Below are 9704 nucleotides of genomic sequence, written 5' to 3'. Positions count from 1 at the left end.
GCTCCCTCAACCAGGCCTCTGAATTAGGTCACAGAGTTGAATAATCAAGCGATGAGAAACCAAGCAGCACAGATTTTTGTGTGAACCATCTCCATGACTCTCTAGATGCAAATCTCTCTCTATATAAAACTGTATTTGTATTCATTCATTTACAATCAATTCTTACAGTCAATTTAATTTATTTTTCTCCCTTTCTTTTACATTTCCCCAGTGAACCCGCACTCCTTACAGATTAACTTTTCAGGGGGTCAATGCTCTGCCCATCATTTTGAATGAATTCCCCCTCCCGCCCTCCCGCCCTCACACACATGCCAGCAGCTGCTCATTTGCAGTCTTTTGTCTTCTCTGTTTGATCCCTCTGCCTTTATCAGAAATGCTGTCCTTCTACGGCAAGTGTTTTAACTCTATGATAAATTCTTTTTGTTCTGCAGGCTAAATTTACCATTCTGTGCAATGGTGTCCCCCTTGCTCCCCACAATTATTAATTTATAGATCCTTTTGATTTTCTGAATCTTCCCTGCCCTCAAAAGGAAGTTGCTATCAGGTGCTGGGGGGGGGGGGGGATTCCGTGTGCATGGATGTATTTTCCTTTTAAATGAAGCTAGTTTTCTGACAGAAATTCAGTGTATACATCTGTACTGACTTGCAATCGTTTTTAAGGAGCACCTGCAGGTGCAGAAGGAAATGATCCCCTTCTGCACCTGGGTAAATGGGAGTACTTTTAATGGACCAACTCTATGTTACAAAGATGTCTGCAAGCATCACATGAATGCTGGGCAACATTAACCCCACGGGATGGGAATCCCTTGCAGATGATCGCAGTGTCTGGAGACAGTCAGGTTGTGTATCCATTGTTGTTGTTGTTTAGTCGTGTCCGACTCTTCGTGACCCCATGGACCTCAGCACGCCAGGCACTCCTGTCTTTCACTGCCTCCCACAGTTTGGTCAAACTCATGCTGGTAGCTTCGAGAACACTGTCCCGCCATCTCATCCTCTGTTGTCCCCTTCTCCTTGTGCCCTCCATCTTTCCCAACATCAGGGTCTTTTCCAGGGAGTCTTCTCTTCTCATGAGGTGGCCAAAGTATTGGAGCCTCAGCTGAATGATCTGTCCTTCCAGTGAGCACTCAGGGCTGATTTCCTTCAGAATGGATAGGTTTGATCTTCTTGCAGTCCATGGGATTCTCAAGAGTCTCCTCCAGCACCATAATTCAAAAGCATCAATTCTTCGGCGATCAGCCTTCTTTATGGTCCAGCTTTCACTTCCATACACACTACCGGGAAAACCATAGCTTTTACTATACGGACCTTTGTTGGCAAGGTGATGTCTCTACTGATGTGTATCCATAGCAGTGACCAAAGGAGGAATGACTGCTGGGAGGAGCACAGAGAGAAGAAACGCTATGGTGCATCTGCAGCAGCACAACCGGTTGCCTTCATCTGCCCCAGCTGCAATAAAACATGTCTCTCCTGTATTGTTCTCTACAGCCACAGCACTCTCCAATGGTTTGACTTCACTACTAAAGGCACACTCTCCCATTGTCTCCCAAGACAGATAGATGCCAACATCACTGTAAGCTGCTTTCTATGATGCCTGTGCACATTCCCCACTATCTGCCCCATGACCCTGAACCGGGGGTTCCCAATCAGGTCATCCTACCCTGGGGCAGTCTGGAGACCATCTGCCTTGCCCTGTGTCAGGGACTGGTTGGATACAGAGGAAGGGTGGAAGGAACCAGCTGGGGAACCCCCAAGGAAAGACGGCTTAGAGCCAGGGGACTGGTGGTGGGATGGTGATGATGAGTGGTCAGAGGCAGAACACTGGGAGGAGGAGGCGTCAGAACCCTGAAGAGGTAGCAGGTCTTGGTGAGCAGGAAGAGCCTGTGGCAGAGAGCAGTCCAGAATAACAGGCAAGAGAGGAGGCAGGAGAGGAGAGGGGGGGCAAGAGGCAGAGATGAGTCAGGCTGGTGAAGAGGCACAAGTGTCTGCCCCTCCTGCTGCAACCAGCTTCCTTTGGGACTTGGGTGGGACTATTGTTTCATTAGGGTTTTATTTTTAAAAAGCAATTAAACATATGGCCTGGAGGAGAGAGGAGATGTTGTGTCTCCTCCCTTCGTCTTTCAAAAAGTGAAAATCCGGACACAAAAGTTGTTGAGCTTTATTTTTGGAAAATCTCTCCCCCCCCCTCCCCCCCAAATGAAATCTTTACCAATTTTTAGGAATATTGCCAAAAAAATCAACACTTCCAATATGGGCTGCCATGTGCCCGGGTTTCCCCTGACATTTTAGTTGCTTTTCAAAAATTCCGCCATTTTCAGTGGATGAATCCTGGCTATGTCTGAAAAATTCCGGAGATGTGGCTACAAGGGGTCTATTCAGTGAAGCCACTTGAAAAGGATCGTGCAGTGCCAGAAAGAACCAATTGAGCCATCAATCCTGCCTGGTGCTGCTTCAGAGTTGGGTGGCATTTAACCAACAACTCATTGTAAAGCAAGACCACTGGTGGGGGTAGCCTTGGAAAAGAGGGTGTGTCCTGGTGAGATTCCCAAGGGTTTTCCTTTCCTGTATTACAGCTTTAGCACTGTGTTTAGCTCTGTGCAGAAGCGGACTTGTTCTCTTCTTCCAACGTTCAGATTTGTCCAAGTTTCTGCTGAATTTCACATAAAGCGATCTTTCTTGAAAGCTAATTTGCAGTTCTGCTTGGGTGAAACATCCGGGGGGCTTTGGGGAGAGTGAAAGCAAGCGTCGATAAAAGTGGCAAACATTTCTCAATGGGGTGTCACACATCTTTACCACGGAACCATAAAAAAGACAGTCACAGAAATTAATAGACAAGTTTAGCCACAGGTGTTCCATTTTTCCCATACCTGTGCTGACTGTTCTGTCGGAAGTCCAGGCTGCTGAGGAAACCAACTGCTGAGGGAAACAAAACTGCAATATTCAGTATGTGGGTAAAACAACAACTGGTTGGTTTGTAGAGTGAAGTTTATTTTATAATATTTATTTAACCAAATGCGTATGCCACTTGGTTGTAGTAAACTGGTAAGCCAGGGTTTCCCAAACTTGGGTCTCTGGCCATTTTTGGACTACAGTGATACCTTGGTTCTTGAACGGCTCGGCTCCCAAACAAATCGGCCCCCACACACCGCAAACCCGGAAGTAAGTGTTCCGGTTTGCAAACGTTTTTTGGAAGCCGAATGTCTGATGTGGCTCCTGCTTGAGTGTAGTAAGCTCTTGCAGCTAATCGGAAGCCGCACCTTGGTTTTCAAACGGTTTCAGGAGTCTCTAGCTTATTTTACTGATGCAATAGAGTTGTCATCCAAACGAAGAGAAAAACTTCTGGGTATCTAGACTTGATACCTTAACACCGCTTGGCCTCAGCATGGAAGATAAGCCTTTGGCTTCATCCAGCAGAGTTCTTTTTATGTTCTTATCATCCCTGTGTTTCCATTTACATATCTCATTCACACATTACATCATGAGTATACACTCTCAGGTGTATCTCTAAAATGCCCGTAAGTCCTTCAACTATCACAGTAGTAGGATCTGACAAATGCAACTTCACGTTATTCCCCAAACAACCTGTAATAATTCCTTTGCAAACTACTGGTTCAGACCACTTGTATTCTGTGCTCCAATCTTCTGTAGGTTCCCTGACAGATTAATTTACTAAAACACTGCCATTTTTCAGCCATCTGACCCTTAGGTTCCACAGCTCTACGTGGGGCTACCTTTGAAGGTGACCTGGAAACTACAACTAATCCAGAATGCAGCAGCCAGGAATTAAGTTCAAGATATTAACGGATGCGAAAGAAAGAGGGGGCTTTGCCCTGCCAGACCTAAAGCTGTACTACGAAGCGGCAGCTTTCTGCTGGCTAAAAGATTGGCTACTTCTTGAAGATACGGATGTATTAGATTTAGAAGGTTTTAATAATGCATTTGGATGGCATGCATATTTATGGTATGACAAGGTTAAGACAAATAAGGCCTTTAAGAACCATATTGTCAGGAAAGCAGTATTTAATGTCTGGATAAGATACAAAGACTTATTGGAGAATAAAACGCCGAGGTGGCTGTCACCCCTAGAGGCTAAGGCCCGAAAAAGAGCCAATATGGAGGCCAACTGGCCAAAATATTGGGAGATATTAGAAAGAGATGGTAACAATTGGAAATTGCAGAGTTTAGAGAAAATGAAAGATAAAGTGCGAGACTGGTTACACTATGCTCAGATTAAAGAAGTTTTTAAAAATGACAAAAAGTTAGGATTCCAGGTGGAGAAGTCAAAGTTGGAAACTGAACTGTTAGAACCTAAGACTAAAGTACTTTCAAAGATGTATAATTTGTTGCTGAAATGGAACACACAAGACGAAATGGTCAAATCGGCAATGATAAAATGGGCACAGGATATTGGGCATAATATTATGTTTGAAGATTGGGAAAGGTTATGGACCTCTGGGCTGAACTTCACTGCATGTAATGCTTTGAAGGAAAATGTAATGAAAATGATATATAAATGGTACATGACCCCAGTCAAATTGGCCAAAATATACCATTCGTCTGACAATAAATGTTGGAAATGTAAGGAAAATGAAGGAACTTTTTTTCACCTCTGGTGGACTTGCCCGAGAGTGAAGGCCTTTTGGGAGATGATATATAATGAGTTAAAAAAGGTGTTTAGGTACACCTTTACTAAGAAACCAGAGGCCTTCCTCTTGGGCATTGTCGGCCAGAGTGTGTTAAAGAAGGACAGAACATTTTTCATGTATGCAACAACGGCAGCAAGGATACTGATTGCTAAGAACTGGAAAACTCAAAATCTACCTACGCTGGAAGAATGGCAGATGCAGCTGATGGACTATATGCAATTAGCTGAGATGACCGGCAGAATTCGAGACTTGGGAGAAGAGAGGATGGAAGAAGACTGGAAGAAATTCAAGACTTATCTGCAAAAGTATTGTAATTTGGCTGAATGTTGATTGGGATGTCAGAGTAGAAGTAATTGTCTACCACTAAATTAGACTTAAGCTTAAACTATACGCTAATGATTAAATCCAAGATTATGAACAAAATGATAATTTGTTTGGAAATAATTCTTTAACGATGTAAGTGTGTGCGGGAGGCATGGGGGAGTCCAAAGTAACGATGAAAAGATGTCAAATAATCAATGTTATTTGTTTAAATATGTTTATGTATTGAAAAACTTGAATAAATATATATTAAAAAAAAAAAACAGAATGCAGCAGCCAGACTGGTGACTGGGAGTGGCTGCCGAAACCCTATTACACCAGTCCTTAAAGACCGACATTGGCTCCCAGTACTTTTCCAAGCACAATTCAAAGTGTTGGTGCTAACCTTTAAAGCCCTAAATGGCCTCGGCCCAGTATACCTGAAGGAGTGTCTCCACCCCCATCATTCAGCCCGGACACTGAGGTCCAGCTCCGAGGGCCTTCTGGTGGTTCCCTCCCTGCAAGAAGTGAGGTTACAGGGAACCAGGTAGAGGGTCTTCTCTGTAGTGGCACCCGCCCTATGGAACACCCTCCCATCAGATGTCAAGGAAATAAATAACCATCTGACTTTTAGAAGACATCTGAAGGCAGTCCTGTTTAGGGAAGTTTTTAATGTTTGATGCTATATTGTGTTTTTAATATTTGGTTGGGAGCCACCCAGAGTGGCTGGGGAAACCCAGCCAGATGGGCAGGGTATGTATAAATAAATAAATAAATAAATAAATAAATAAATAAATAAATTTATTATTATTAGCACCCGGGGCTCAGAAGTTACTCTTCCAGGGGGCAGTAAATCAAGAGAGCAGCTTAGAATTCACTGTTAGCTTAATGAAATACAAGTGGAACCCAAAATGATTTTTTAAAAATATGCCTCACTTTCTTTCCCTCGATTCAGGAGCACAGCCGGAAATCAAATTCTCTGTGGTGCTTTTAATTTGCTGTACTTGTTGAACTTCCCACCAGTCTGTTAATAGCATCTTTCATTGTCACTGATTTGGGAGGGGGGTGTCTTCCTTCACGATTAGTGCCACCTTTCCAGGGCGGCAGACTAATTAGCAACGTTGGCACCTCCAAAGATGTGAAATTTGTCCTTCCCAATAACGTCTTTATAGCTGGGTTTTGCCTGGGTTACCGCAGCAGATGTCACATTAATGCTCCAAAATCCGAAGTCCATTTTTATCAACATCTTTGACGGAGCCCTAGGGGTTTTGGCTGATGGAGTGCGAGCTAGAATTGGCCTCGTTTTTTAACTTTGGCGATTAAGAATTCATTTGATGATACTTACTGTATGTTCGCTCTGCCCTCAAGATAGCTGTCAGCACTCCTTTAATTAAGACTAACTTACTGACTTCGGGCTGCGTTTCAAAGCACATTCTGGAAACAAAAAGTCACCTAGTTTTCCAGGACCTGCTAGTGCTACCGAGTCGATTTGCCACTGTCACCGGGCCACAAAGGGGCTATGGCGGACCTGCGTGAACCTTTTACCGTGCCGTTTAATGAGGGCTCCGTGCTCAGCTGAGCTTGTCTCAATCCGAGCGTGTGCAAAAAAATGGCCGTAGAAACTGGGAAGGTTATCAGAAATTGCATGTTGCTGTGAGAGCAAGCATGTTTTGTCAGAAATCACTGCGCAACTCGCTGTCTGAACAAGGCTTGGGAGGAGGATTGAGGGATAAAGCTCGATAAAGAAGAAACTTTCTACCCTCTCTCGAGTTATCCTTTGGAGAGAGTTAAAAGAAAGATCTAAGAAGAGGCTAAGACATAGGAAAAGGCTGGATTTGGTACACTCTCCAAGAAACTCAGAGGGCATCAAGGAAGCTGCTTTCAGTTACCAGCAGCACCCCAAGTGTGTTAGAAAGGTGGCAAAGGGAGCAGGTGGCACTGTGGTCTAAATCACAGAGCCTCTTGGGCTTGCTGATTGGAAGGTTGACTGTTCGAATCCCCGCGATGGGGTGAGCTCCCGTTGCTCTGTTCCAGCTCCTGCCAAGCTAGCAGTTCGAAAGCACACCAGTGCAAGTAGATAAATAGGTACCGCTGCGGTGGGAAGGTAAACAGCATTTCCGTGCGCTTTGGTTTCCATCATGGTGTTCTGTTGCACCAGAAGCGGTTTAGTCATGCTGGCCACATGACCTGGAAAGCTGTCTGCGGACAAACATTGTCTCCCTCGGCCTGAAAGCGAGACGAGCGCCGCAACCCCATAGTCGCCTTTGACTGGACTCAACTTGTCCAGGCGTCCTTTACCTTTACCTTACCTAGATAGGTGGTGAATGGAGATGTTCTGCTCTTTTAGCTATAGCACATTTGAGATGTGATCTCTTTTCTACCTGCAATTTTCAAATGCAGTATGTTGTGAATTATTTTATTTGCTTTAAATAATAATACGCAGGGAAGGAAGTCTGTCATTTCAGGTTTTTTATGGCATTTCTCTACTGTTGGCTTCCATGGATGTCATTTGCGGCTTTCGGTGGTGGGGTTTTTCCCCACTTTAAACGGTGTGCTTTTCTACATTGTGTTTGTAAGATAAACTTACCTTATGAAGACTTGGCTCTAAAAGGAAGCATAAAATGCTCCCTCTTCCAAATAAATAAATAAATAAATAAATAAATAAATAAATAAAGTGCACATGTCTCCATCAGATGTTGCTGGACTACAACTCCCATCATCCCTTGCTGGATGGGGGTGATGGGAGTTGGAATCCAACCTCATCAAAAGGACCACAGGTTCTGCACAACTCTTCATTACAGCATTGTATTAATTGCCTAATAAAAGAAGTAAATGCCACCAACCACTCCAGTACATTTTCCAAGTTTTATTTGGAGTTTGGCAAAGTAGATTACAGACATTTGTATTCATTAAGGATAACTTTTTAAAAATACTGTTCATTTGGAACTCAGGCACTTTATTTATAAAGTCTGGACTTTATAGGCAGCATAAGAACCATAAACAGAACAATAAAATGTTGAGGGGGCGGAAGTCACTTTTGTACATCACACTCTACAAAGGAAAAAGGAAAAAGGAAAAAGAAAACCCACAAGGTTGTTTCATAAATTCCTGTTTTAGCAGATGGCTAAAGGAAAACGCAGCACCGAGAGCACAGTGGATGATGACTGTGGAATGAGACTGCCATATCTGGAACAACCAGCTCCAGTATCTAGTATAATGCTTTGAAAAGGACATCACAATACTCATGGATTTCAGAGCTCAAGTTCAGTGAAGGAAGAATCCAGGCCACAATTTTCTAGATGGTTCCATAGCAGCCAAATTGTAGAGACTGGTATTTCTCTTTCATTGATGTTCCCAAGGCAAAATGAATACCCTTCCATTCCTCAAGGTGATTTAACTTCTAGAGCCGTGGTTCCCAACATGGGGCACACTCCCCACAGGGGGGCAATTTGATTTTTAAGGGGGGCAATTCGAGAATGAGTTTGTAATAATAATAGTAATAATAATATTTTTTTATTTATACCCCGCCCATCTGGCTGGGTTTCCCCAGCCACTCTGGGTGGCTCCCAACAGAATTAAAAGCACAATAAAACATCAAACATTAAAAACTTCCCTAAACAGGGCTGCCTTCAGCCGTCTTCTAAAAGTCAGATAGTTGTTTATTTCTTTGACATCTGATGGAAGGGTGCTCCACAGGGCGGACGCAAACACTGAGAAGGCCCTCTGCCTGGTTCCCTGTAACCTCACTTCTCACAGGGAGAGAACCACCAGAAGGTCCTGAGAGGTGGACCTCAGTGTCCGGGCTGAACGATGGGGGTGGAGACACTACTTCAGATATACTGGGCCGAGGCCATTTAGGGCTTTAAATGTCAGCACCAACACTTTGAATTGTGCTCGGAAACGTACTGGGAACCAATGTAGGTCTTTCAGGATCAGGCTTATAAGGTCTCGGCAGCCGCTCCCAGTCAGCAGTCTAGCTGCAGCATTCTGGTTTGTTTGTTTTTTTTTAAAACAATATTTATTAAAGTTTCAAAGGAAAAAAAAAATCACATTAATAAAAAAATTAACAACAAAAAGGAAAAATACAAAGTAGAAAAAAAAGAAAAAACAGTTAAAAACAATTCCATCTTTTCCTCACTTCTTTTACGTTTACTTGTTTCCCGGACCTCCTCATACCTCCCTCTTTTGTATTCCAATTCAATTTGTTAATCCAACAATTCCTTTCCCTCCTTTTTAATCCTAATCCTTAATCTTGATATATTGTAACATTAGATTTTTTTCATATTAAAAACCAATTTTTCCATATTCTTTTGTACCTATACAGCTAGAAACCACTTAACTTCAATCCAACATCATTCTAACATTCATTAATTTTGCAATATTTCTGTAAATCGTCTTTAAATTTCTTCCAATCTTCTTCCTCCGACTCTTCTCCCTGGTCACGGATTCTGCCAGTCATTTCTGCCAATTCCATATAGTCCATTAATTTCATCTGCCATTCCTCCAGTGTGGGTAAATCTTGTGTCTTCCAATGCTTTGCAATGAGTATTCTTGCTGCTGTTGTAGCATACATAAAGAAAGTTCTATCCTTTTTTAACACCGATTGGCATACTATGCCCAGGAGAAAGGCCTCTGGTTTCTTCAAGAAGGTATATTTAAATACCTTTTTTAGTTCATTATATATCATCTCCCAGAAAGCCTTAATCCTTGGGCACGTCCACCAAAGGTGAAAAAATGTACCTTCAGTTTCTTTACATTTCC

Source organism: Podarcis pityusensis (genome assembly GCF_964106645.2).
Source record: "Podarcis pityusensis genome assembly, chromosome: 5".
Lineage (NCBI taxonomy): Eukaryota > Metazoa > Chordata > Lepidosauria > Squamata > Lacertidae > Podarcis > Podarcis pityusensis.
This window is presented reverse-complemented; position numbering follows the sequence as displayed.